The sequence below is a fragment of the Siphateles boraxobius genome, unplaced genomic scaffold (genome assembly GCF_051911475.1).
Source record: "Siphateles boraxobius isolate OS27281-9 unplaced genomic scaffold, OSU_SipBor_1 63, whole genome shotgun sequence".
Lineage (NCBI taxonomy): Eukaryota > Metazoa > Chordata > Actinopteri > Cypriniformes > Leuciscidae > Siphateles > Siphateles boraxobius.
Genome location: NW_027509190.1, coordinates 2,210,001 through 2,237,964, shown reverse-complemented (window position 1 = coordinate 2,237,964; position 27,964 = coordinate 2,210,001). Strand labels below are relative to the sequence as shown.

The 27,964-nt window shown below is 43.3% G+C and overlaps 6 non-coding genes across 6 annotated transcripts; all 6 read right to left on the bottom strand.

Moving 5' to 3' along the window:
• trnag-ucc (transfer RNA glycine (anticodon UCC)) lies at positions 1-72 on the bottom strand. Its single transcript has one exon. It is a non-coding gene; the product is annotated as a tRNA-Gly (tRNA).
• Positions 73-1,062: 990 nt separating this feature from the next.
• trnag-ucc (transfer RNA glycine (anticodon UCC)) lies at positions 1,063-1,134 on the bottom strand. Its single transcript has one exon. It is a non-coding gene; the product is annotated as a tRNA-Gly (tRNA).
• Positions 1,135-1,769: 635 nt separating this feature from the next.
• trnag-ucc (transfer RNA glycine (anticodon UCC)) lies at positions 1,770-1,841 on the bottom strand. Its single transcript has one exon. It is a non-coding gene; the product is annotated as a tRNA-Gly (tRNA).
• A 634-nt stretch (positions 1,842-2,475) lies between these two features.
• trnag-ucc (transfer RNA glycine (anticodon UCC)) lies at positions 2,476-2,547 on the bottom strand. Its single transcript has one exon. It is a non-coding gene; the product is annotated as a tRNA-Gly (tRNA).
• Positions 2,548-3,694: 1,147 nt separating this feature from the next.
• trnag-ucc (transfer RNA glycine (anticodon UCC)) lies at positions 3,695-3,766 on the bottom strand. The gene has a single exon. It is a non-coding gene; the product is annotated as a tRNA-Gly (tRNA).
• A 1,343-nt stretch (positions 3,767-5,109) lies between these two features.
• On the bottom strand, positions 5,110-5,181 carry trnag-ucc (transfer RNA glycine (anticodon UCC)). Its single transcript has one exon. It is a non-coding gene; the product is annotated as a tRNA-Gly (tRNA).
• Positions 5,182-27,964: the final 22,783 nt, after the last annotated feature.

Genomic DNA, 27,964 nt, shown 5'->3' with positions numbered 1-27,964 from the left:
TGCGATGGCCGGGAATTGAACCCGGGTCAACTGCTTGGAAGGCAGCTATGCTCACCACTATACCACCAACGCAAGACTGTTGGTTGCAGACTGGAAGCCCTGTTCTGCGGTCAGCAATAATTTTCGCAATACTTTAGCAGCTGGCAGGTGCAGATGAACTGAAACTCTCTTTGTTTGGACCTGGCACTTAAAAAAACTGCATGAACTTATTGACCTGACCTACCAGGCACCATATTAAAAAACAAGGTCTCTAATTTAATAATGTAACACGTTTTATACAGACACTTCATATTTAAACGGTATTAGATTATTTTTTGCATTCACTGGCTTCTGTGAAGCGTTGAGCTAAAATGACGCATGACGCCGTTCCTGCAAGCCGCGCTGATCGGATACAACTACCTGTCTCTGCAACTCCTTGTTAGTATAGTGGAAAGTATCTCCGCCTGTCACACGGAGACTGGGGGTCAGCAATAATTTTCGCAATACTTTAGCAGCTGGCAGGTGCAGATGAACTGAAACTCTCTTTGTTTGGACCTGGCACTTAAAAAAATTGCATGAACTTATTGACCTGACCTACCAGGCACCATATAAAAAAAAGAGTCTCTAATTTAATAATGTAACACTTTTTATACAGACACTTCATATTTAAACGGTATTAGATTATTTTTTGGATTCACTGGCTTCTGTGAAGCGTTGAGCTAAAATGACGCATGACGCTGTTCCTGGAAGCCGCGCTGATCGGACACAACTACCTGTCTCTGCAACTCTTTGTTAGTATAGTGGAAAGTATCTCCGCCTGTCACGCGGAGACTGGGGTTCGATTCCCCGACGGGGAGATCCAGTCCTGTACTGCTGCCAAAAGACCTTAACAAATGTTTTGCTCCAGCAAACGAGTTGCAGGAGAAGTTGGCAAGGGGCCTCGGACGACTGTTTTAAAGACAGGTTGAGAAAAATGCAATGCGTTGGCCGGGAATCGAACGCATACAGCAAGAATGGACAGACCCAGGAATCGAACCCATAGCAAGAATGCTCGTAATCAAGGTCTTTAATTTACAAATGTGATACGTTGGCCGGGAATCGAACCCGGGTCAACTGCTTGGAAGGCAGCTATGCTCACCACTATACCACCAACGCAAGACTGTTGGATGTAGACCGGAAGCCCTGTTCTCCGGTCAGCAATAATTTTTGCAATACTTTAGCAGCTGGCAGGTGCAGATGAACTGAAACTCTCTTTGTTTGGACCTGGCACTTAAAAAAATTGCATGAACTTATTGACCTGACCTACCAGGCACCATATTAAAAAACAAGGTCTCTAATTTAATAATGTAACACGTTTTATACAGACACTTCATATTTAAACGGTATTAGATTATTTTTTGGATTCACTGGCTTCTGTGAAGCGTTGAGCTAAAATGACGCATGACGCCGTTCCTGCAAGCCGCGCTGATCGGATACAACTACCTGTCTCTGCAACTCCTTGTTAGTATAGTGGAAAGTATCTCCGCCTGTCATGCGGAGACTGGGGTTCGATTCCCCGACGGGGAGATTCAGTCCTTTACTGCTGCCAAAAGACCTTAACAAAAGTTTTGCTCCAGCAAACAAGTTACAGGGAAGTTGGCAAGGGGCCCTGACGACTGTTTTAAAGACAGCTTGAGAAAAATGGAATGCGTTGGCCGGGAATCGAACCCATACAGCAAGAATGGATCGATCCAGGAATCGAACCCATAGCAAGAATGCTCGTAATCAAGGTCTTTAATTTACAAATGTGATGCGTTGGCCGGGAATCGAACCCAGGTCAACTGCTTGGAAGGCAGCTATGCTCACCACTATACCACCAACGCAGGCCTTTGAATGTAGACTGGAAGCCCAGTTGTGCCGTCAGCAAGAATTTTCGCAATACATTAGCAGCTGGCAGGTGCATATGAACTGAAACTCTCTTTGTTTGGACCTGGCACTTAAAAAAATTGCATGAACTTATTGACCTGACCTACCAGGCACCATATTAAAAAACAAGGTCTCTAATTTAATAATGTAACACGTTTTATACAGACACTTCATATTTAAACGGTATTAGATTATTTTTTGGATTCACTGGCTTCTGTGAAGCGTTGAGCTAAAATGACGCATGACGCCGTTCCTGCAAGCCGCGCTGATCGGATACAACTACCTGTCTCTGCAACTCCTTGTTAGTATAGTGGAAAGTATCTCCGCCTGTCATGCGGAGACTGGGGTTCGATTCCCCGACGGGGAGATTCAGTCCTTTACTGCTGCCAAAAGACCTTAACAAAAGTTTTGCTCCAGCAAACAAGTTACAGGGAAGTTGGCAAGGGGCCCTGACGACTGTTTTAAAGACAGCTTGAGAAAAATGGAATGCGTTGGCCGGGAATCGAACCCATACAGCAAGAATGGATCGATCCAGGAATCGAACCCATAGCAAGAATGCTCGAAATCAAGGTCTTTAATTTACAAATGTGATGCGTTGGCCGGGAATCGAACCCAGGTCAACTGCTTGGAAGGCAGCTATGCTCACCACTATACCACCAACGCAGGCCTTTGAACGTAGACTGGAAGCCCAGTTGTGCCGTCAGCAAGAATTTTCGCAATACATTAGCAGCTGGCAGGTGCAGATGAACTGAAACTCTCTTTGTTTGGACCTGGCACTTAAAAAAATTGCATGAACTTATTGACCTGACCTACCAGGCACTGTAGTGATCTTTTTCTTTGTAGAAAAGTTAGAAGCTCAGACCAGGAGACAGTAGAAGTTTTCCAAGCAGAAGTTCTTTATTGTTTGTCGGTAGCTGCAGTCATTCCAACATCGTCTAACTAAGGGAACTTTACATTGTAGTTTATATACATTTCAAGGGGGAGGGATTACATTGTGAGGAACAAAGCTTGTAAATGAGTTGAAACATGAGAACAGAACGGTGCAGGACTTCTCGCACTGAGATAAGAACTCCAAGACAAATGGTCTCAGTAATAAAATAGCAGGTGTTCAAACTTGCTCAGCATGACTCTTCACCCGGTAAAACAATGAGAACAGGAAAAGCCTAGCCTTCTCGCACTGAGATGGGACAGTCAGGAATATCCTGCTGGGAACCCCTACCGTTTGCAGAGATTTCCTGGTCTCATCATTTATAAACTTTCTCAATATAAAATACTTTTGTATTGGAAATCTAAATTAAATATTTAAATAAAATTTGTAATCCTACAACACCATATTAAAAAAAAAGGGTCTCTAATTTAATAATGTAACACGTTTTATACAGACACTTCATATTTAAACGGTATTAGATTATTTTTTGGATTCACTGGCTGCTGTGAAGCGTTGAGCTAAAATGACGCATGACGCCGTTCCTGGAAGCCGCGCTGATCGGATACAACTACCTGTCTCTGCAACTCTTTGTTAGTATAGTGGAAAGTACCTCCGCCAGTCACGCGGAGACTGGGGTTTGATTCCCCGACGGGGAGATCCAGTCCTGTACTGCTGCCAAAAGACCTTAACAAATGTTTTGCTCCAGCAAACAAGTTGCAGGAGAAGTTGGCAAGGGGCCTCGGATGACTGTTTTAAAGACAGCTTGAGAAAAATGCAATGCGTTGGCCGGGAATCGAACGCATACAGCAAGAATGGACAGACCCAGGAATCGAACCCATAGCAAGAATGCTCGTAATCAAGGTCTTTAATTTACAAATGTGATACGATGGCCGGGAATCGAACCCGGGTCAACTGCTTGGAAGGCAGCTATGCTGACCACTATACCACCAACGCAAGACTGTTGGATGTAGACTGGATGCCCTGTTCTGCGGTCAGCAATAATTTTCGCAATACTTTAGCAGCTGGCAGGTGCAGATGAACTGAAACTCTCTTTGTTTGGACCTGGCACTTAAAAAAATTGCATGAACTTATTGACCTGACCTACCAGGCACCATATTAAAAAACAAGGTCTCTAATTTAATAATGTAACACGTTTTATACAGACACTTCATATTTAAACGGTATTAGATTATTTTTTGCATTCACTGGCTTCTGTGAAGCGTTGAGCTAAAATGACGCATGACGCCGTTCCTGCAAGCCGCGCTGATCGGATACAACTACCTGTCTCTGCAACTCCTTGTTAGTATAGTGGAAAGTATCTCCGCCTGTCACACGGAGACTGGGGTTCGATTCCCCGACGGGGAGATTCAGTCCTTTACTGCTGCCAAAAGACCTTAACAAATGTTTTGCTCCAGCAAACAAGTTACAGGGAAGTTGGCAAGGGGCCCGGACGACTGTTTTAAAGACAGCTTGAGAAAAATGCAATGCGTTGGCCGGGAATCGAACCCATACAGCAAGAATGGACAGACCCAGGAATCGAACCCATAGCAAGAATGCTCGTAATCAAGGTCTTTAATTTACAAATGTGATGCGTTGGCCAGCAATCGATCCTGGGTCAACTGCTTGGAAGGCAGCTATGCTCACCACTATACCACCAACGCAAGACTGTTGGATGTAGACCTGAAGCCCTGTTCTGCGGTCAGCAATAATTTTCGCAATACTTTAGCAGCTGGCAGGTGCAGATGAACTGAAACTCTCTTTGTTTGGACCTGGCACTTAAAAAAATTGCATGAACTTATTGACCTGACCTACCAGGCACCATATTAAAAAACAAGGTCTCTAATTTAATAATGTAACACGTTTTATACAGACACTTCATATTTAAACGGTATTAGATTATTTTTTGGATTCACTGGCTTCTGTGAAGCGTTGAGCTAAAATGACGCATGACGCTGTTCCTGGAAGCCGTGCTGATCGGATACAACTACCTGTCTCTGCAACTCTTTGTTAGTATAGTGGAAAGTATCTCCGCCTGTCACGCGGAGACTGGGGTTCGATTCCCCGACGGGGAGATCCAGTCCTGTACTGCTGCCAAAAGACCTTAACAAATGTTTTGCTCCAGCAAACGAGTTGCAGGAGAAGTTGGCAAGGGGCCTCGGACGACTGTTTTAAAGACAGGTTGAGAAAAATGCAATGCGTTGGCCGGGAATCAACGCATACAGCAAGAATGGACAGACCCAGGAATCGAACCCATAGCAAGAATGCTCGTAATCAAGGTCTTTAATTTACAAATGTGATACGTTGGCCGGGAATCGAACCCGGGTCAACTGCTTGGAAGGCAGCTATGCTCACCCCTATACCACCAACGCAAGACTGTTGGATGTAGACCGGAAGCCCTGTTCTGCGGTCAGCAATAATTTTTGCAATACTTTAGCAGCTGGCAGGTGCAGATGAACTGAAACTCTCTTTGTTTGGACCTGGCACTTAAAAAAATTGCATGAACTTATTGACCTGACCTACCAGGCACCATATTAAAAAACAAGAGGTTAATGACACAATATCCTCAAAATCAGGAAATAATAGTACCCCAAACTAACACATACAAGACATAGAGTGCAGTCACCATCACACACACACATATTAGACACATATTTTAACTGTTCATTTTTAATGTTCGCTTTTCATTATATCATCTCTAAAAAGATTTAAATTTTAAGTAAGATTTTAAACTTCACATTTTACTGTAGCTTTTACCTAATTTTACATGGTCTCTTAACCAGTTTCAAAGCATGTCTGTTCATTATTCAGTTGATCTTAGAAAAGTCAGCTGGATTTTGGTTCATTATCACTATTTTGCTTCAGCTTGCTCTAGCAGGCCGATAACAGAAAGACAGACACAGTTACCATCCCTGCCTCCACTCAGACAGTCTCTCTCTCTCTAATGGCGCTTTTCCACTACACAGTACCAGCTCGCCTTGGCTCGGCTCGGCTCGACTCGACTCGCCTTTGTTTGGTTTTCCACTGTGTAAAAGTTGTACCTGTACCTGCTTTCGGGTACTTTTTTTCGTACCACCTCCGGCGAGGTTCTAAGCGAGCTAAGGCGATACTAAAATGTGACGTAATACAATGCCGACTGCTGATTGGTCAGAGAGAATCGTCACTATTCACTGCGTCATCATTGCACGCGGCAGACGGAGTATCCAGAATAACCAGAGAATAACCCCGCCATTTTTAAATAGTTTGCCCAGATATTCTAAACTTACTATTATGGCAACTCGGAAGAATACGCCGTGGTCAAACGAGGAGGTGCAGACTTTCCTATGTTTGGTTGCCGAAGAAAGGATCCAGCGAGAGCTAGATGGGGCAACGAGGAACGAAAAAGTTTATCAAGAAATCTCCGAACTGCTGTCCCCACATGGCTACAACAGGACTTTCCAGCAATGTAGGGAAAAGTTAAAAAAACTGAAAAGTGACTACAGAGCTGTAAAGGACCACAACGGCCGCAGTGGTTCAAACCGAAAAAGCTGGAAGTGGTACGAACAGATGGACGGTATCTACGGCCATAGACCACCGAGCAACGGGAGGGAGGGTGGACTTGACTCGGCCACCAGTTTGTTGGAGTCGCTGTTGGAGGATGGTAAGTGTTTAAAATTTACATTACATTAATCATGTAGGCGCACTCTGCTTGAGAGTTTTGTTTTCTGTAGGCTGGCTTTTGAAAAGCTGAAGCTCACTTATAACATCGAAGACTGTAAACTTGTGTCGCAGATAACAATTGCTGCTACCGCTAACTATCTGCCATTGCTATTTTCGTATTGTGTTGACTTTTGTATGATCTTTCTATCTAGATTCCTTTTCGACGAGCGAGAATGGTTCAGTGACTCCCACTGATGCCACGTCGGCACCGGAACCAGCGGCACCATCGACACCAACAAGATCAGCAGCGTCGACACCGAGACCCGCAGCAGCGTCGACACCGGCAACCGGTTAGTATAATTGGAGAAAAAGTAAACTCTTCTAGCCTGTTGTCTGTGAATCTGTACACACTTTTTAATATATCATTAATCGTATCAATAACTCATTAATATAACGTAAACGTACTTGAATAACAACAGGAAGCATTCCCAGTTATGGGAATGCAGGATTCATTAATAAACCTGTTCAGTATTTTTATAACTTTCCAGACGTACACCTATACTGTACACATGGTATTTTAAAGTTGACATTTACTAAAATAGATGTTTAATAAATACATTAAATACATTTACTCAGATGTTAAGTCGTTATATACTATATAAGTAATAGTAAGTTGTGGGCTTGTCTTTTTTTATGTAGAAGCTGTAATGATAATACATGTGAACAATTTACAACACACACAACCTTTGAATGAAACGTGACTTGTCCGTTTTTCTTTATAACTCATTCATTGTAATTATTTTTTTGGCCAGGACGGAGGAAACGAAAGAGGGAACAGGAGCATCTGACTGTCCTGAGGGAGATGCAGACATCGGATGTCGAGCAGCTGGAATTGAACCGGGCACAGCGGGAGCGCCATTTACAGATGGCACTCGATGATGCAGCACATGCCCGAGAACTAGAAGCGGCTTTAAGGAGAGAGGAGATGGCTGCAATGTCGTCCTTCAACCAGGCCTTTCTGGGAACCCTGAGCCAGCTTGTCCAGGCACTGAACCGGCGGGATGCTGTTCCACCGCCCCTGGACTGAAACCCCTTTGTTTATTTTAATTTAATGTTTGCACTACATGTAACATATGTATATAGTTGGATGTGTGAATTTATATTAATATTATATTTTTTTCTATTTGTATGCGTGTTTAAATAAAACCTTTTTGAAACTTATTACAAACAGTGTCTTTTTTCAGAATCAGAATCAGAATCAGAAAGAGCTTTATTGCCAAGTGTGCTTGCACACACAAGGAATTTGTTTTGGTGCTGAGGCTTCCAGTGGACATATACAAATACAACAAGAAACATGAAACATAATACTAAGTATCACTTAGTATAAGTATCACCTGAGTTGTAGGATATTGCACTAAACAGTGGGAGTATTGCACTTAAAGGCATATGCCTTGGGAGGTGTGTTAACTGTTCAGAAGGGAAATGGCCTGTGGGAAGAAACTGTTCCTGTGCCGAGATGTTCTTGTGGCCAGTGATCTGAGTCTCCGTCTTGACGGTAACAGTTCAAACAGGTGGTGTCCAGGGTGAGTGGAGTCAGTGATGATTTTACCTGCTCTCTTCCTCACTCTGGAAGAGTACAGGTCCTGGAGGGATGGCAGGGGGGCACCAATGATCCTCTCCACTGTCCGGACTGTCCGTTGTAGTCTCCTGATGTCTGATTTGGTAGCTGAACCAAACCAGACAGTGATGGAAGTGCATAAGACAGACTCGATGACGGCTGAGTAGAACTGAATCAGCAGCTCCTGTGGCAAGTTGAACTTCCTCAGCTGGCGAAGGAAGTACAGTCTCTGTTGGGCTTTTTTTACAATGGAGTCAATGTGATTGTCCCACTTCAGGTCCTGAGAGATGATAGTGCCCAGGAACCTGAATGACTCCACTGCTTCCACAGTGCTGTTCATGATGGTGAGTGGGGGGAGTGCTGGGCTGTTCCTCCTGAAGTCCACGATCATCTCCACTGTTTTGAGCGTGTTCAGCTCAAGGTTGTTGTAACTGCACCAGACAGCCAGCTGTTCAACCTCCAGTCTGTAAGCAGACTCGTCACCGTTCCGGATGAGACCGATGACAGTGGTGTCGTCGGCAAATTTCAGGAGCTTGACAGTGGGGTCTTTAGAAGTGCAGTCATTAGTGTACAGGGAGAAGAGCAGTGGGGAGAGAACGCACCCTTGAGGGGCGCCAGTGCTGGTGGTGAGAGTCCTGGATGTGTGTTTCCCCAGTCTCACTCGCTGCTGCCGGTCCGTCAGGAAGCTGGAGATCCACTGACAGATCGAGGATGGTATGGAGAGCTGGGTCAGTTTGGCTGTGAGAAGATCAGGCATGATGGTATTGAAGGCAGAACTGAAGTCCACAAAGAGGATCCTTGCATAAGTCCCAGGTCTGTCGAGATGTTGCAGGATATAATGCAGTCCCATGTTGACTGCATCATCCACAGACCTGTTTGCTCTGTAAGCAAACTGAAAGGGATCCAGCAGGGGTCCAGTGATGTCCTTCAGGTGGGCCAACACCAGTCTTTCAAACGACTTCATGACCACAGACGTGAGAGCGACAGGTCTGTAGTCATTAAGTCCAGTGATTTTGGTTTTTTTGGGGACAGGAATGATAGTGGAGCGTTTGAAGCAGCAGGGAACTTCACACTGCTCCAATGATCTATTGAAGATCTGTGTGAAGACCGGGGCCAGTTGTTCAGCACAGGCTTTTAAACAAGCAGATGAGATGCCGTCTGGGCCTGAGGCTTTCCTAGTCTTCTGTTTTTTGAAGACTCGGCTCACGTCCTCCACACAGACCTTAAGCTCAGGTTGGATGGCAGGAGGGGGGAGTGGGATTGCAGGAGGTGATGGTGAATGTGTGAAGTGCAGGTTAGAGCCGGTGTGTGGTGTGAATGAGGGCTTTTCAAACCTGCAATAAAATGAATTTAAATCGTCAGCCAGGTGTTGATTGTCCACAGATCGGGGGGATGGTGACTTGTAGTTGGTGATGTTCCTCAGGCCATTCCAGACTGATAATGGGTCGTTGGATGAAAACTGGTTTTTCAGTTTTTCAGAGTAGTTCCTTTTAGCAACTCTGATCTCCTTTGTCAGTCTGTTTCTGGCCTGGTTATACAAGATTTTATCCCCACTTCTGTAAACATCCTCTTTGGCATGACGAAGGTGTTTGAGTTTCCCAGTAAACCATGGTTTATCATTAGTAAATGATAAGAATGTCCTGGTAGGAATGCATGTATCCTCACAGAAACTTATATATGATGTTACAGTATCTGTGAGCTCATCCAGATCGTATGATCATCCAGATCATTATGTATTTTTTGGATGGTTTGCCTTTTTACAAGGGTTTAAACAAGTATTTTCAGATTTTATACTGTGATAACCTTTAATGAAAAACAGTAGAGACAACATATTTAATGATAATGTATTTATTTAGCAATTAAAATAACGCATCAGACCCTCCCGTACATGTCTGCCCTCCTCCTCAACACCCTGTGCCACTGGCACCACAGGCTCTGCTGCTGCAGGTGCATCCCAGTCATCGTCATAGTCCTCTCCATGACTCTCACAAAGGTTATGCAAAGCACAGCAAGTAAGAATCATAGATTTCACGATTGTAACATCACAGTCATTTCTTTTCATGAGGCAACGCCACCTTCCCTTCAGTCTACCAAAAGCGTTTTCAACCACTACCCGTGCTCGACATATTTTCTTGTTGTAGATCTGCTGTTCTACTGTCAGCCGTCCAGTGTCAGTGAATGGCTTTAGGAGCCAGTTCTGCAGGGGATAGGCAGAATCTCCCAGGATGTAGTAGGCAACATTCACCCCACCAATATTCCTGGTGTAAGCTGGAAAGTGGTTGCCACGGCTGGCCAACTCCCACAATGTGGACAGTCTTAAAACACGAGCATCATGCAAGCTGCCAGGCAGTCCTGCAAACACGTTCCAGAACAGTCCTTTTCCATCTACAACACCTTGAAGGACCTTGTCTCTCCATCACTGGACGCAGTTTGTTGTACAAATATATGAATGTTTCTTCCGACATTCTGAAGTTCTGAACCCACTGCGCGTTTGTGAAACCAGGAACAATAACATCCCACCACTCGGTAGCTCGGTTGAAAGCCCAAACAGACGGTTTGCCGCGGCGACTTTGCAAAGCTAAACAGATCTGAAACACATAAACCATGCACATTTTAGTACGTAATACTGGTAGCTATAAAGTTGATTAAATACTTTGCATATAGTATAGTATTTACACATATGCAAACGTTAGCTATGTTAGCATAACTTACCCTCTTGCGTCGGCTTTGAACAACCGGATTCGTCTCGTAGTCTGAACTCTGTAGTAATTCCCAAACTCTCCTGTTTTTTTCAGCAGTGTTTCGTTTTTCTGCCCTCAGCCTCTCATGAAACAACGTTTGTCTTCTTGCTGTGAGAAACAGCCACATCCCGAGGATCAAAAACAGCATATACTCGATTTCCCCCATTGTCCTGTGTGTGTGGGTAGCGGATGTGTGTCGCGTATAAGAATACGTCACGGCAGTTTCCTGCCGCTTCGCTATGACTACCGGGTACTATTTGTGGCGGTACTATCTGCAATGGAAAACGGAGCGAAAAGCGAGCCGAGTCGAGGCGAGCCGAGGCGAGTCGAGCCGAGTCGAGCTGGTACTGGTAATGGAAAAGCGCCATAAACAAATAATCTTTTCAACAGCCTCCTAAGACTGTAATTTAGACAAAATGTAATATTAAATTTATTACATTAACCTTTTACCATTCACCTTTGTTATCCAGACTCTTCTCAAACCTACAAAAGCCTGTCTTCATCTTTAGCCACCACCATGCCTAACGACCTTCAGGAGTTAAAACTATGTTATAGACATATTAGCTCAACATTAACTCTTCTATACATTTTACTTGCCCATATGGCAACCAACATCATGTCCCTCATATAATTAAGTTTTGTTACTGTCTCCGCAGCAAATAATGGCAATCAACTCATGGAATCAGCTGGCTCCTGAAAGCCCACTCCCGTTAGCTATTTATCTTTAATTTTCTTCTCTTCAGGGTGTCGTCCCCTGGCATAGTTGCAGACACTTGTCACAATGAAAAACAAGCCATACAATCAATGCGGTTTCTGGTGAGTGGTATAGAGGAACTCACATTTCTGGGTCAGACTGCCGTAACATTAATTTTAACCTCACAGCGCATCTCACTTCTCAATGCTCTGCTGACCCCGGTGGCCTCCAGTAATCAGCGCTCAACTCTCATACCTTTCTCACAAATAACACCTCCATCCGGAGGTGCCCAATGTTCGTGACCCCCTGCGTTAGGCTGTCCCCTGGCCAGGAAGATCATCCCGTCATTGAGTAGCCACTCGTACACACGTACACACTGGTGACCGCTCTTTCCCAATACAATCAGTTTTCTTCAACAGAACTCAGCTGTTTTCTGGAGCTTAGGAAAGGCACGTTCAAGAGTCACCAGAGCCATTCCGATTGCCTAATAGTGTTCACAGGGAGACAGGTTAATAACAACAGTATTTAATCACTTAAATCCATTAACTATCTTAAAAGCAGCAACCTAGCTACTTAGACTATACTCAGTGAATTTAGATCACAGCCGTACATTCAGTGTACTTCATCTGTAGCCGGAGCCATCGGTCCTGAATGGTGGAGACTAAATGAGACAAAGTTGTTACTGGTCCTAAAATACGCTAATCAAAATGTCACCTCTATCGTTTAAGGTCTGTATTATTTTAAAGACTTCTTTAAAGTAATTCAGTTTTACTTTTAACATTTTTAACATTTAAATACAAATTGCCCTCTGAATGGTAATGATTTCTTTTAACATCTCTGTGTCTATGGTTTTCAACTGAAACACTGTGCTTTACTATAAATAGCTTATTATCACTTATGACACAGGCTCAGATAACAGCTTTTAGCTGACATTGAATGAGAGAGAGGCATTCAAGACTGGTACACCGAGACCCGCAGCAGCGTCGACACCGGCAACCGGTTAGTATAATTGGAGAAAAAGTAAACTCTTCTAGCCTGTTGTCTGTGAATCTGTACACACTTTTTAATATATCATTAATCGTATCAATAACTCATTAATATAACGTAAACGTACTTGAATAACAACAGGAAGCATTCCCAGTTATGGGAATGCAGGATTCATTAATAAACCTGTTCAGTATTTTTATAACTTTCCAGACGTACACCTATACTGTACACATGGTATTTTAAAGTTGACATTTACTAAAATAGATGTTTAATAAATACATTAAATACATTTACTCAGATGTTAAGTCGTTATATACTATATAAGTAATAGTAAGTTGTGGGCTTGTCTTTTTTTATGTAGAAGCTGTAATGATAATACATGTGAACAATTTACAACACACACAACCTTTGAATGAAACGTGACTTGTCCGTTTTTCTTTATAACTCATTCATTGTAATTATTTTTTTGGCCAGGACGGAGGAAACGAAAGAGGGAACAGGAGCATCTGACTGTCCTGAGGGAGATGCAGACATCGGATGTCGAGCAGCTGGAATTGAACCGGGCACAGCGGGAGCGCCATTTACAGATGGCACTCGATGATGCAGCACATGCCCGAGAACTAGAAGCGGCTTTAAGGAGAGAGGAGATGGCTGCAATGTCGTCCTTCAACCAGGCCTTTCTGGGAACCCTGAGCCAGCTTGTCCAGGCACTGAACCGGCGGGATGCTGTTCCACCGCCCCTGGACTGAAACCCCTTTGTTTATTTTAATTTAATGTTTGCACTACATGTAACATATGTATATAGTTGGATGTGTGAATTTATATTAATATTATATTTTTTTCTATTTGTATGCGTGTTTAAATAAAACCTTTTTGAAACTTATTACAAACAGTGTCTTTTTTCAGAATCAGAATCAGAATCAGAAAGAGCTTTATTGCCAAGTGTGCTTGCACACACAAGGAATTTGTTTTGGTGCTGAGGCTTCCAGTGGACATATACAAATACAACAAGAAACATGAAACATAATACTAAGTATCACTTAGTATAAGTATCACCTGAGTTGTAGGATATTGCACTAAACAGTGGGAGTATTGCACTTAAAGGCATATGCCTTGGGAGGTGTGTTAACTGTTCAGAAGGGAAATGGCCTGTGGGAAGAAACTGTTCCTGTGCCGAGATGTTCTTGTGGCCAGTGATCTGAGTCTCCGTCTTGACGGTAACAGTTCAAACAGGTGGTGTCCAGGGTGAGTGGAGTCAGTGATGATTTTACCTGCTCTCTTCCTCACTCTGGAAGAGTACAGGTCCTGGAGGGATGGCAGGGGGGCACCAATGATCCTCTCCGCTGTCCGGACTGTCCGTTGTAGTCTCCTGATGTCTGATTTGGTAGCTGAACCAAACCAGACAGTGATGGAAGTGCATAAGACAGACTCGATGACGGCTGAGTAGAACTGAATCAGCAGCTCCTGTGGCAAGTTGAACTTCCTCAGCTGGCGAAGGAAGTACAGTCTCTGTTGGGCTTTTTTTACAATGGAGTCAATGTGATTGTCCCACTTCAGGTCCTGAGAGATGATAGTGCCCAGGAACCTGAATGACTCCACTGCTTCCACAGTGCTGTTCATGATGGTGAGTGGGGGGAGTGCTGGGCTGTTCCTCCTGAAGTCCACGATCATCTCCACTGTTTTGAGCGTGTTCAGCTCAAGGTTGTTGTAACTGCACCAGACAGCCAGCTGTTCAACCTCCAGTCTGTAAGCAGACTCGTCACCGTTCCGGATGAGACCGATGACAGTGGTGTCGTCGGCAAATTTCAGGAGCTTGACAGTGGGGTCTTTAGAAGTGCAGTCATTAGTGTACAGGGAGAAGAGCAGTGGGGAGAGAACGCACCCTTGAGGGGCGCCAGTGCTGGTGGTGAGAGTCCTGGATGTGTGTTTCCCCAGTCTCACTCGCTGCTGCCGGTCCGTCAGGAAGCTGGAGATCCACTGACAGATCGAGGATGGTATGGAGAGCTGGGTCAGTTTGGCTGTGAGAAGATCAGGCATGATGGTATTGAAGGCAGAACTGAAGTCCACAAAGAGGATCCTTGCATAAGTCCCAGGTCTGTCGAGATGTTGCAGGATATAATGCAGTCCCATGTTGACTGCATCATCCACAGACCTGTTTGCTCTGTAAGCAAACTGAAAGGGATCCAGCAGGGGTCCAGTGATGTCCTTCAGGTGGGCCAACACCAGTCTTTCAAACGACTTCATGACCACAGACGTGAGAGCGACAGGTCTGTAGTCATTAAGTCCAGTGATTTTGGTTTTTTTGGGGACAGGAATGATAGTGGAGCGTTTGAAGCAGCAGGGAACTTCACACTGCTCCAATGATCTATTGAAGATCTGTGTGAAGACCGGGGCCAGTTGGTCAGCACAGGCTTTTAAACAAGCAGATGAGATGCCGTCTGGGCCTGAGGCTTTCCTAGTCTTCTGTTTTTTGAAGACTCGGCTCACGTCCTCCACACAGACCTTAAGCTCAGGTTGGATGGCAGGAGGGGGGAGTGGGATTGCAGGAGGTGATGGTGAATGTGTGAAGTGCAGGTTAGAGCCGGTGTGTGGTGTGAATGAGGGCTTTTCAAACCTGCAATAAAATGAATTTAAATCGTCAGCCAGGTGTTGATTGTCCACAGATCGGGGGGATGGTGACTTGTAGTTGGTGATGTTCCTCAGGCCATTCCAGACTGATAATGGGTCGTTGGATGAAAACTGGTTTTTCAGTTTTTCAGAGTAGTTCCTTTTAGCAACTCTGATCTCCTTTGTCAGTCTGTTTCTGGCCTGGTTATACAAGATTTTATCCCCACTTCTGTAAACATCCTCTTTGGCATGACGAAGGTGTTTGAGTTTCCCAGTAAACCATGGTTTATCATTAGTAAATGATAAGAATGTCCTGGTAGGAATGCATGTATCCTCACAGAAACTTATATATGATGTTACAGTATCTGTGAGCTCATCCAGATCGTATGATCATCCAGATCATTATGTATTTTTTGGATGGTTTGCCTTTTTACAAGGGTTTAAACAAGTATTTTCAGATTTTATACTGTGATAACCTTTAATGAAAAACAGTAGAGACAACATATTTAATGATAATGTATTTATTTAGCAATTAAAATAACGCATCAGACCCTCCCGTACATGTCTGCCCTCCTCCTCAACACCCTGTGCCACTGGCACCACAGGCTCTGCTGCTGCAGGTGCATCCCAGTCATCGTCATAGTCCTCTCCATGACTCTCACAAAGGTTATGCAAAGCACAGCAAGTAAGAATCATAGATTTCACGATTGTAACATCACAGTCATTTCTTTTCATGAGGCAACGCCACCTTCCCTTCAATCTACCAAAAGCGTTTTCAACCACTACCCGTGCTCGACATATTTTCTTGTTGTAGATCTGCTGTTCTACTGTCAGCCGTCCAGTGTCAGTGAATGGCTTTAGGAGCCAGTTCTGCAGGGGATAGGCAGAATCTCCCAGGATGTAGTAGGCAACATTCACCCCACCAATATTCCTGGTGTAAGCTGGAAAGTGGTTGCCACGGCTGGCCAACTCCCACAATGTGGACAGTCTTAAAACACGAGCATCATGCAAGCTGCCAGGCAGTCCTGCAAACACGTTCCAGAACAGTCCTTTTCCATCTACAACACCTTGAAGGACCTTGTCTCTCCATCACTGGACGCAGTTTGTTGTACAAATATATGAATGTTTCTTCCGACATTCTGAAGTTCTGAACCCACTGCGCGTTTGTGAAACCAGGAACAATAACATCCCACCACTCGGTAGCTCGGTTGAAAGCCCAAACAGACGGTTTGCCGCGGCGACTTTGCAAAGCTAAACAGATCTGAAACACATAAACCATGCACATTTTAGTACGTAATACTGGTAGCTATAAAGTTGATTAAATACTTTGCATATAGTATAGTATTTACACATATGCAAACGTTAGCTATGTTAGCATAACTTACCCTCTTGCGTCGGCTTTGAACAACCGGATTCGTCTCGTAGTCTGAACTCTGTAGTAATTCCCAAACTCTCCTGTTTTTTTCAGCAGTGTTTCGTTTTTCTGCCCTCAGCCTCTCATGAAACAACGTTTGTCTTCTTGCTGTGAGAAACAGCCACATCCCGAGGATCAAAAACAGCATATACTCGATTTCCCCCATTGTCCTGTGTGTGTGGGTAGCGGATGTGTGTCGCGTATAAGAATACGTCACGGCAGTTTCCTGCCGCTTCGCTATGACTACCGGGTACTATTTGTGGCGGTACTATCTGCAATGGAAAACGGAGCGAAAAGCGAGCCGAGTCGAGGCGAGCCGAGGCGAGTCGAGCCGAGTCGAGCTGGTACTGGTAATGGAAAAGCGCCATAAACAAATAATCTTTTCAACAGCCTCCTAAGACTGTAATTTAGACAAAATGTAATATTAAATTTATTACATTAACCTTTTACCATTCACCTTTGTTATCCAGACTCTTCTCAAACCTACAAAAGCCTGTCTTCATCTTTAGCCACCACCATGCCTAACGACCTTCAGGAGTTAAAACTATGTTATAGACATATTAGCTCAACATTAACTCTTCTATACATTTTACTTGCCCATATGGCAACCAACATCATGTCCCTCATATAATTAAGTTTTGTTACTGTCTCCGCAGCAAATAATGGCAATCAACTCATGGAATCAGCTGGCTCCTGAAAGCCCACTCCCGTTAGCTATTTATCTTTAATTTTCTTCTCTTCAGGGTGTCGTCCCCTGGCATAGTTGCAGACACTTGTCACAATGAAAAACAAGCCATACAATCAATGCGGTTTCTGGTGAGTGGTATAGAGGAACTCACATTTCTGGGTCAGACTGCCGTAACATTAATTTTAACCTCACAGCGCATCTCACTTCTCAATGCTCTGCTGACCCCGGTGGCCTCCAGTAATCAGCGCTCAACTCTCATACCTTTCTCACAAATAACACCTCCATCCGGAGGTGCCCAATGTTCGTGACCCCCTGCGTTAGGCTGTCCCCTGGCCAGGAAGATCATCCCGTCATTGAGTAGCCACTCGTACACACGTACACACTGGTGACCGCTCTTTCCCAATACAATCAGTTTTCTTCAACAGAACTCAGCTGTTTTCTGGAGCTTAGGAAAGGCACGTTCAAGAGTCACCAGAGCCATTCCGATTGCCTAATAGTGTTCACAGGGAGACAGGTTAATAACAACAGTATTTAATCACTTAAATCCATTAACTATCTTAAAAGCAGCAACCTAGCTACTTAGACTATACTCAGTGAATTTAGATCACAGCCGTACATTCAGTGTACTTCATCTGTAGCCGGAGCCATCGGTCCTGAATGGTGGAGACTAAATGAGACAAAGTTGTTACTGGTCCTAAAATACGCTAATCAAAATGTCACCTCTATCGTTTAAGGTCTGTATTATTTTAAAGACTTCTTTAAAGTAATTCAGTTTTACTTTTAACATTTTTAACATTTAAATACAAATTGCCCTCTGAATGGTAATGATTTCTTTTAACATCTCTGTGTCTATGGTTTTCAACTGAAACACTGTGCTTTACTATAAATAGCTTATTATCACTTATGACACAGGCTCAGATAACAGCTTTTAGCTGACATTGAATGAGAGAGAGGCATTCAAGACTGGTACACTGCTCTCTCATATACTTCTAACATCAAACTTTTATCTACCATCTTTTAACTCTATCCCAGCTTAAGGCATCTTTGCCAGAAATTACATGTGTTTTCAAATAAACATAGTTTTACAGTTGTCTTTTGCCCACGTCAGGGAATCTAGACATTACAAATTTCCATTCAGATTGAGTCTCTGTCGCACTGGCTGTTTCAGCCACAGCACACATCAGATTTAGATAAGCGAACTGTTTCATTACAGCCAATAGCAGACTTATCTTTTGAAAGCAAAACATCAGCTTCTAGCTCTTTCATGGTCAACTTTTCAAGCTGTTTGTTTAATCAGATGCCTTTCTACACATTTTACATTTAGCAACTGTTAATTCAGTAGCCTACTACTTCTGCTTATTTGTTCTTACATAAAAATAATTATTCTAGTTCTCAATAACGTTTCACATTTCTCAATCTCAATTTTAATTGTCAAGTTCTCAACCATAGTTTAATATTTGACTTTAGTTTTCTCTTGGAGTTTATCAATCTCCAATTAGGATTCACACTATAAGTTTGACGAGGCAAGCACTCTCTGCTTGTGATACTTTTGCAGTTATTGTAAATCATCTGTGAGATTAGTCTCTCTATATCATCTAAAACCTTTTTAAAATGTTTAATTACAACACAATCATCCTTTTAGTTACTTTGATATATTTTGCAACTCACATCTGTTGGAGTCATTAATTTTACATCAACCTGTATTCATCAATTCACTTATAAAAATTACTATTATAGAAATTACTATTATAGATATTTTCTTCAAAAGGATTCACTTTAAGACTTCAATCTTTTGACCTTTTTATCTCTTATTTCTCAGACGAAAAATGTCACTGTCGTCATTTAAACACTGATCTACTTTCAAACCAATATTATTACCAAAAATGTGTTGTCATTTTATCACATTTTAAACACCTTCTCGGTGGGCATTTACAGTTACGTATTAAATGGTCCTGATGACCACCATTAAAACACTCTCGGCTCCAACTTACTGCACACCCTTGAAGCAGTGTGTCCCATTCAGGAATCCAAACCGAGCTGATAAGCAGTTCTCTGTATTCTTTTACAGTCCAGCAGTGGCTGATTTAATCATAATAGCCCAATCATAATCTTCATCATTATTATTGGCAGAACATTAATTGTCATAAGCTGCAAAATATTCTAAGTTGTTTTCACAAAGTGTCTGTTTAACTTTAGTCACACTTGTCCAAGGAAATGATCTTCGACCCATAATTTAATATACTTGCTTTTTGTAATCATCGTAAGCAATACAAGGCTCAACATTTTAATTTTTCAGTTTCTTTGTTTGTTTGTAGCCAGTCAAGTTGTTGTTTAAATTTCCAAACAGAAGCAAAACTTATCAAGACAACCATTTACTTAATAATTTCTGCAAATTTCTCTGAAGTGAGGGCTTCAGAGCACAGCTGCTTACAGCGTTCGCTCTTTTCTGTCTCACTATTAGTTTCAGGACTGTTCAGGTTACTGATCAAGTTACTCAGTTTGTCTGCCATATCTTAATAACAGTTCAAACTCACCTGAAGTCATTGCAGAAATGGAGGCGGCGATCTTTGAACAACACAGCTTGGCTTCTCCGTGATGAAACTGCAGAGTATACTCCAAAATCACAGTTACATATACTGGTCCATGCCAATTTGGGTCACAACTTTTTTTTTCTTTTTTTTTTCTCTCTCGGGATCGTTCCTGATGCATCCCTGGCAAACAACCCTATTTTTGTTGGTATCCCTAACTGCCTGATTCACTAAATTCGGGGATCCCCTATCTGAGATGGAAGAGATTGAGCAGGTTTACGGTGCCACTGGACCTCCCGTCCAGGGACGTACTCTGCTGGGGTGGTGCTACACCATTAATGCCCAGCGGGGCCCACACAGAGCACGCTTCGCTTGCGCTGTCTGCTGCCGTTACCCTTAACGACGCTCTCAGCGACTTCTTATCCTCTCAGCAGTAGGCCTACAACTTACTCCTTCACTCGCCTCATCGGAGTGAAGGCTACTTACTCCTCCACTCGCCTCATCGGAGTGAAGGCTCTCCCGCTCTCCTTCAAAATCTCTTCCAGTCTGACAGCCCTAACAATTAATAAAAGCTTACTACCTTGTGTGTTGATTTGCCAGAGATGTCACCACGGAATGATTGCCCGCCGCATCCTCCACCAAACTGTAAGGGGTATACAGTTAAAGACCCAGAACCAGATATGAAGAATGAAGACCCAGAGTCAGAATTATAAAAAATTAAAGAAAATATTTACTGAAGATAGTTTGCAGTTTCATCAGCAGAAGTCAGCTTCAATACTCGCACAGGAGTTCGTAGGCCGCCCCGCTTACAGTTACAAAGATCACAGCAGTTATACGATTTCCAAGGTCTAAGCTACGTCATTGCTTACAGGATGAATGATTCTCATTGGCTATGAAATAGATAAACACAGTAATTTTCCACACATATACAGATAGACTGAAGCATATCTCCATCGATTACGCAGCTGAAGTTAGGCACGTCATGACCTTCCAGGTCGCAGATTTGGGTTGCTGGGCGCCAGCATGTCCAGAACAACAACTCAGTCAATCTCCAATAATGCCAGTGGTTCCTTAACCTGTAACCAAGAAGACTAACACACACACACCGACACACAGCTTTTCCAAGGTTGGATTTGGCCAGGCTCTCACTATAAACAGGAGAGTCCTCTCAAAACATCAAGATAATGCGTTCTTTCTCTCAAGGATAGCTAAACTTTAGTCTAACTGGAAAGAAAGGCTTTAACAAAGAAATGGCCCCTTAAACGATTGGCTTCAATGACCCCTATATGTTTTAACACATTGAAGACCTTTCTCAAACACAATACAAGTCAAGTCAAGTCAAGTCATCCTCATTTATATAGCGCTTTTAACAATGTAGATTGTTTCAAAGCAGCTTTACAGAGATAAAGATATAATTTAAGGTAACAGAGATTGGTTTGGTTTTATAGTGGCTCTTGAAAAATGTTTTTTCCAGCTAAAGTTAGTTTTGATTGATTCACTTCCATCTAAATGATAGTTTGTTATTAAGGGTAACCTTCTTTCTCTCAAGGATAGCTAAACTTTAGTCTAACTGGAAAGAAAGGCTTTAACAAAGAAATGGCCACTTAAACGATTGGCTTCAATGACCCCTATATGTTTAAACACATTGAAGACCTTTCTCAAACACAAAACAAGTCCCTATTTCATTTCTGGAAGCTGTGTTAAATAAGCAAGCACTGCATTCAGATATCAAATACAGACATTAAAGAATACATGAAAAGAACATTTCAGTAATCACACTGGTAACTTATATAAATAAAGTAAAATCTCCAGAGAAGTCATTCAATTCATTTGATATTTAGAAGGAAAAATATTGATTAATACCTTAATTATAATCAATCATTACATATACATTGAAGCAGCAGTGGATTCCAATCCACCCCCTTCATCTTGCAGCGGAAGCTGATGGTGAGGGCATCGGAGGAGTGTTTTTGGTCATCTGTTTTTGCTGCTGTTTTAAAAGATACTGCTGCAAATTGTACATTTTGCTGCCTGGCACACACTTCTGCCTCATTATAAAGAAAGCATTTCCGTCTGCCCTGGTATCCCAAATCTTCCTCCAAGTGTCTTGTGCTCTGGATCCAAATCCAACAGTATTGTCATCCTCTGTCAAAACTGGCACTGGATCTGGCCTTTGAGACAGATACTGTTTAAGATCTTCAATTTCCTTGAAGCTTCTTGAATACTCAAGAAAGGAAATGAGGCTATCCTTGCATGGACCCTCTGGGTTGCACTGCCCAGCCTGTTCTTCTTCCTCAACCTTATCGGACAGGTACAAAGCATAGCTGACATCATTCTCTAATAACAACTTGAAAGACTTGCCCTTGTACTTGCCGAACTGAAGAATGCATTCTCCCAACACCTCTTGCTTGTCAGAGACATCCCCTCCTCTATGTAACACAAGAGAACACAAGCGTTCAACTTGACCAGATCTTCTCTTTGAGGTGTTGACTTGTCCTGCAGTGAAGGGTTGTCTTTAATTCTTTTTGCCTCTTCTGATGGGTCCCGGCGTAAATGGCCCGACGGGCCTTTCCTGAAAGACACTTTGACTTTCCCTGGGAAGAACACTGTTTTCTTCATGATTCTGTTCTGAAATCAGAATGTATTCATTAGTGTCTCAGCATAAGCATTTAAATACTTACAGTAACAAAATGAAATAAGACAGTTAATACTAAAGCATCAGTGATATACATAAAAGAGTTATTTTACAATGCTATAATATTCCATAATATTACTGTTTCTTAACTGAATAAATGCAGCCTTAGAGCACGTACTGTTTATTAAATTTGCATTATTTAATATTCATTATTTAAATTGCTTTAAAAATGTATATATGTATATATAAAAAGTTAACAAGTTAACTAATTAAAAACGTTAAATTATACCATTAAATTGTACACATATATATATATATTTGTTTCTAATTTAAATGTAATATATGTGTGTGTCTGATATTAATTACATTATAGGTGTCACAGTCCTCGTCTGCACCTGTCTGTCCTTGTCTGCACTACACTTCCCAGCATCCCCTGTCATCATCACCTGCACCTGCGCCTCATCACCCTCATCATCATCATCACCGTCACCTGTTGCCCTTGTCATTATCTGTGTATTTAAGTTCCCCTCTCACGCTTGTCTTTGCTGGTTATTGTTTGTGCACTAGCACACTGTTCTGTTTGTTTGGGTATTTACTTATTGGAATAAAACCTTTGCTATTTTGTAACTTCGCCTACCTTCATCTTCTTCATCCACCCGAGGACGTGACAGAATAACCAGCCCAACAAGGAGTCAGCATGGGAATTCTTCTCTACCCGGTTTACCCAGCTCACTCTCTACTCACCACTTTCCAAAATGGATTGTCTATAGAGGATTACATCGCCGAGTTCCTGGAACTCTCTGCTGGGGTAAGCTGGTCAGATGATGTCTTTAAAACTGTCTTTTGGTTGGGCTTAGACAGTCATCTGTACCAGCAAGCCCCAGCAGCAGCTTTTCCAGGAACCTTTGCCAGTTACCTAGATCATGTGCTGTGGTTGTGTGGCTCAACCTTCACCATTGGTGAGGTGGATGACATTGCCACACAATCACCGTCTCCAGCCATCTCCATCACGCCCACCATCAAACCAGCCACCGGATCGGTATATGGACGTCCAGGACTGGTTTCCTGCATCGCCGATCCCCCACTTCTATCAGCACGTGCTGCCAGGAAGGCTATAGTCCCAGAGACCGTCCAGCCAGAGACCGTCCAGCCAGAGACCGTCCAGCCAGAGACCGTCCAGCCAGAGACCGTCCAGCCAGAGACCGTCCAGCCAGAGACCGTCCAGCCAGCTCTGGATGACGCAGTGCTACTTGTGGGATCCATGGCTGTTGTGTGTGTGTGGGCAGCACACACATTCATTTCAGCCCATGAACCCAGCCCTGAGCTTCCTTCGCCGCTGGTCCCGTCCAGCCCTGAGCTTCCTTCGCCGCTGGTCCCGTCCAGCCCTGAGCTTCCTTCGCCGCTGGTCCCGTCCAGCCCTGAGCTTCCTTCGCCGCTGGTCCCGTCCAGCCCTGAGCTTCCTTCGCCGCTGGTCCCGTCCAGCCCTGAGCTTCCTTCGCCGCTGGTCCCGTCCAGCCCTGAGCTTCCTTCGCCGCTGGTCCCGTCCAGCCCTGAGCTTCCTTCGCCGCTGGTCCCGTCCAGCCCTGAGCTTCCTTCGCCGCTGGTCCCGTCCAGCCCTGAGCTTCCTTCGCCGCTGGTCCCGTCCAGCCCTGAGCTTCCTTCGCCGCTGGTCCCGTCCAGCCCTGAGCTTCCTTCGCCGCTGGTCCCGTCCAGCCCTGAGCTTCCTTCGCCGCTGGTCCCGTCCAGCCCTGAGCTTCCTTTGCCGCTGGTCCAGTCCAGCCCTGAGCTTCCTTTGCCGCTGGTCCAGTCCAGCCCTGAGCTTCCTTTGCCGCTGGTCCAGTCCAGCCCTGAGCTTCCTTTGCCGCTGGTCCAGTCCAGCCCTGAGCTTCCTTTGCCGCTGGTCCCGTCCAGCCCAGAGACCTCTTCGCCGCTGGTCCCGTCCAGCCCAGAGACCCCTTCACCGCTGGTCCCGTCCAGCCCAGAGACCCCTTCACCGCTGGTCCCGTCCAGCCCAGAGACCCCTTCACCGCTGGTTCCGTCCAGCCCAGAGACTGGTAATGACTCTGTCACTCTCCCCTTTAATTTTTTTGGGGGGGGCCATAGGCCCTCGCCGTGGCCGCCCGAAGGGTCCTCACCGCCATGGCCGCCCGAAGGGTCTTCACCGCCATGGCCGCCCGAAGGGTCTTCACCGCCATGGCCGCCCGAAGGGTCCCCACCGCCCTGGATGCCCGAGGGGCCGACAGCTCCACCCTGGACGCCCGAGGTTTCGTCTGCTCAGCCACGCCCACGTCCTGCTCCGCCCTGGCCACGCCCACGTCCTGCTCCGCCCTGGCCACGCCCAAGTCCTGCTCCGCCCTGGCCACGCCCAAGTCCTGCTCCGCCATGGCCACGCCCAAGTCCTGCTCCGCCATGGCCACGCCCAAGTCCTGCTCCGCCATGGCCACGCCCAAGTCCTGCTCCGCCATGGCCACGCCCAAGTCCTGCTCCGCCATGGCCACGCCCAAGTCCTGCTCCGCCATGGCCACGCCCAAGTCCTGCTCTGCCATGGCCACGCCCACGTCCTGCTCCGCCATGGCCGCCTGGTCCATCCTGGAGTCCATCCTCCTGTACCCGGTCCGCCTTCCCGTTACAGACTCCAGGATGCCTACCGGGAGGGGGGAGTAATGTCACAGTCCTCGTCTGCACCTGTCTGTCCTTGTCTGCACTACACTTCCCAGCATCCCCTGTCATCATCACCTGCACCTGCGCCTCATCACCCTCATCATCATCATCACCGTCACCTGTTGCCCTTGTCATTATCTGTGTATTTAAGTTCCCCTCTCACGCTTGTCTTTGCTGGTTATTGTTTGTGCACTAGCACACTGTTCTGTTTGTTTGGGTATTTACTTATTGGAATAAAACCTTTGCTATTTTGTAACTTCGCCTACCTTCATTTTCTTCATCCACCCGAGGACGTGACAATAGGAGGACCAAACCCGCAGAAATTAAAAATTAATAAATAAACATGTAAACAAATAAAAAGATAAATTTGATAATAGGAAAATAAATAAAGGAATAAACGACTTGATAAAATAAATATGATTTATTCTTTATCAAACTAATTTTTGTATTATTTCCCTTAATTTATTTTCTGCTTTTATTTATTTGTTAATTAATATTTATATTTGGTAAGCAAGACCAACCAACCTAATTATCATGCACATCAAAAAAATGTAAGAATAGATATAAAACTAAAGACAGAAAATTAAAAATAAATAAAGATTAAAATAAATAAATCTGGAAATAAATACATATTGGAATAAATAAATAAACAAATAAATGAATGCATAAATAAATATAAGAATAAATGGAACAAACAAATAAATAAAATAATAAATAAATACAATTAAAAATAATACAAATACATTAAAATATAAAAGCAAAAAATTATAAATTAGGGGAAAAATATACAAAAATACATTTGATTAAAATGAATCATGTTTATTTTATCAAGTCTTTTATTCCTTTATTTATTTTCCTATTATCACATTTATTTATCTATCTATTTATTAATTCATTTATTGATTCATTTTTAATTGCAGGTTTGGTCCTCCATACTACTGCACATTACATCTTACTGCACTGTTAACATATATTTTAAGCATATATTTAACAGAATAAATTAGTGACGGAATAATGTTCTTTGACTTGTTAGGTGTACTGTTTCTTATCGTCACAATCCATTCAACACGATAACAATACGATTACATGACAATATACATGCAATTTAAATGATACAAATATTTGAATAATAATGTATATGCGGTCACCTGAGGGAAAATGTGTCTGCAATTTGCATACCCTTTGGTAAATGTATTTCATGAACAATGCTCACCTAACAAGTCAAATAACATTATTCCGTCACTAATTTATTCTGTTAAATTCATATTCAGTCAGTATAGTTCTGACAGCATGACTTAAGTATTACTTCATTCATTTACTCATTTATAATCATCCAGTCATAATGCAGCTCCTTCTTTAAAGATCTTCTAACATCTAAATAATGAATTAAATCAGCTCATCTTCATCTTCAAGTCCACATGGGTGTCCTAGCAGAGTAACAACATGTATTGTGCACATGAACCCAAAATTAAATGCCACTTCGGTTTATATTTTGTAATAAAAGGCAAGAACATTCAAACAAATGTCCAAACACATTTTTCGGTCACTTCATTTGAAATAGTATATGTATAAAGACCATTAACTTACTTGTAAAGAATGTGGGCTCTTTTCCAGGCAGGGGTAGTGTGGAACTATGTGTAGGATGAGGTACAGTCGGTCTCAAAGATAGATTCTGTGAAATTCTATCTCCAAACCGAGAGTCTAAAGGGGAAATCTCTCCTTTATTACTTTTAACCTCTGTAAAAAGCAAGAAAGAGTAGAATAGTGAGAAAGCAAACATAGTTATTTTTTCTACTGCTGCTGAATCATTTACAAATTTGGTAACTATCATGCGGTAATTGTCAAAATTCCTGTCGATTTGGGATGGGCCACAGTTGCTAAAGTTCACTCACGTGTCTGCCTTTTAATTTTATTCTTAAAGCGAGTTCCTAGAATTTCACACAATAAATGTATATATTCACACTATATACTAGAATTACATCTCTTGTGCCTTAATTTCAAAGGCAACATAAGTAATTTTCAAATAACTAAAATAACTTCAAAACAATAATAAAACATTAATTATACGCTGTATATTTTCTAATCGCTAGGTGTCAGTACACTCACTGGCTGTTACCTAGAGTGCCGTGGGCTTGCTATTTGTTCCAAACAACATGGCTTTTGACGCAAGTTTACAGTAACAATAAAAGCATGTGAAGATGCTTTCCAGCATTGACAGCATGCGCCTGCTTTAGTTTGTAACCTTCTGGAGGCCTAGCTTAAACTTTATAAAAGGAAAAAAAGTCACTGTTACAGGATTACCCTTGTAAAGAGTTATGTTGGTAAGAAACAGTTTTGTCTACAAGCTAAAGGTGACAACGCCCCTTTGTAGTCTGGGACATGTCGGGTAGACCGGTAGCTCGCTGTGATCGTATAGTGGTTAGTACTCTGCGTTGTGGCCGCAGCAACCCCGGTTCGAATCCGGTGAGTTTTCTGGGTGCCATTAAAATTGAGCTCCATGTCACCACCTCTCCTCACCCCGTCCTTCAAACTACTCTTTTTGTGCACGGCGCGTGTCCTTGATGTGCTCTGGATGTTCGAGTGAATTGAAACTGGGACCTTCTTTGAAAGCATGAGTTCTCAGGTTCGAACCCCTAGAGAAAAGACTGAAAACGAAACGCTCCTATTGATTTCGGAAGAATCTTGTTTCAGAGAGAATATGGTGCGTGTATATTTTCTAATCGCTAGGTGTCAGTACACTCGCTGGCTGTTACCTAGAGTGCCGCGGGCTTGCTATTTGCTACAAACAACTGCGCCTTTGACACAAGTTTACAATAACGATAAGAGCGCGGCAAGTCAACAGCATTGAAGCGTGTGAAGAGGCTTTCCAGACAAGTAGCAGTGAGTTTTTGTTCTTTTTCCTAGCATTATTTTCCTTTAATGACTATTATCATCAGTCTAATA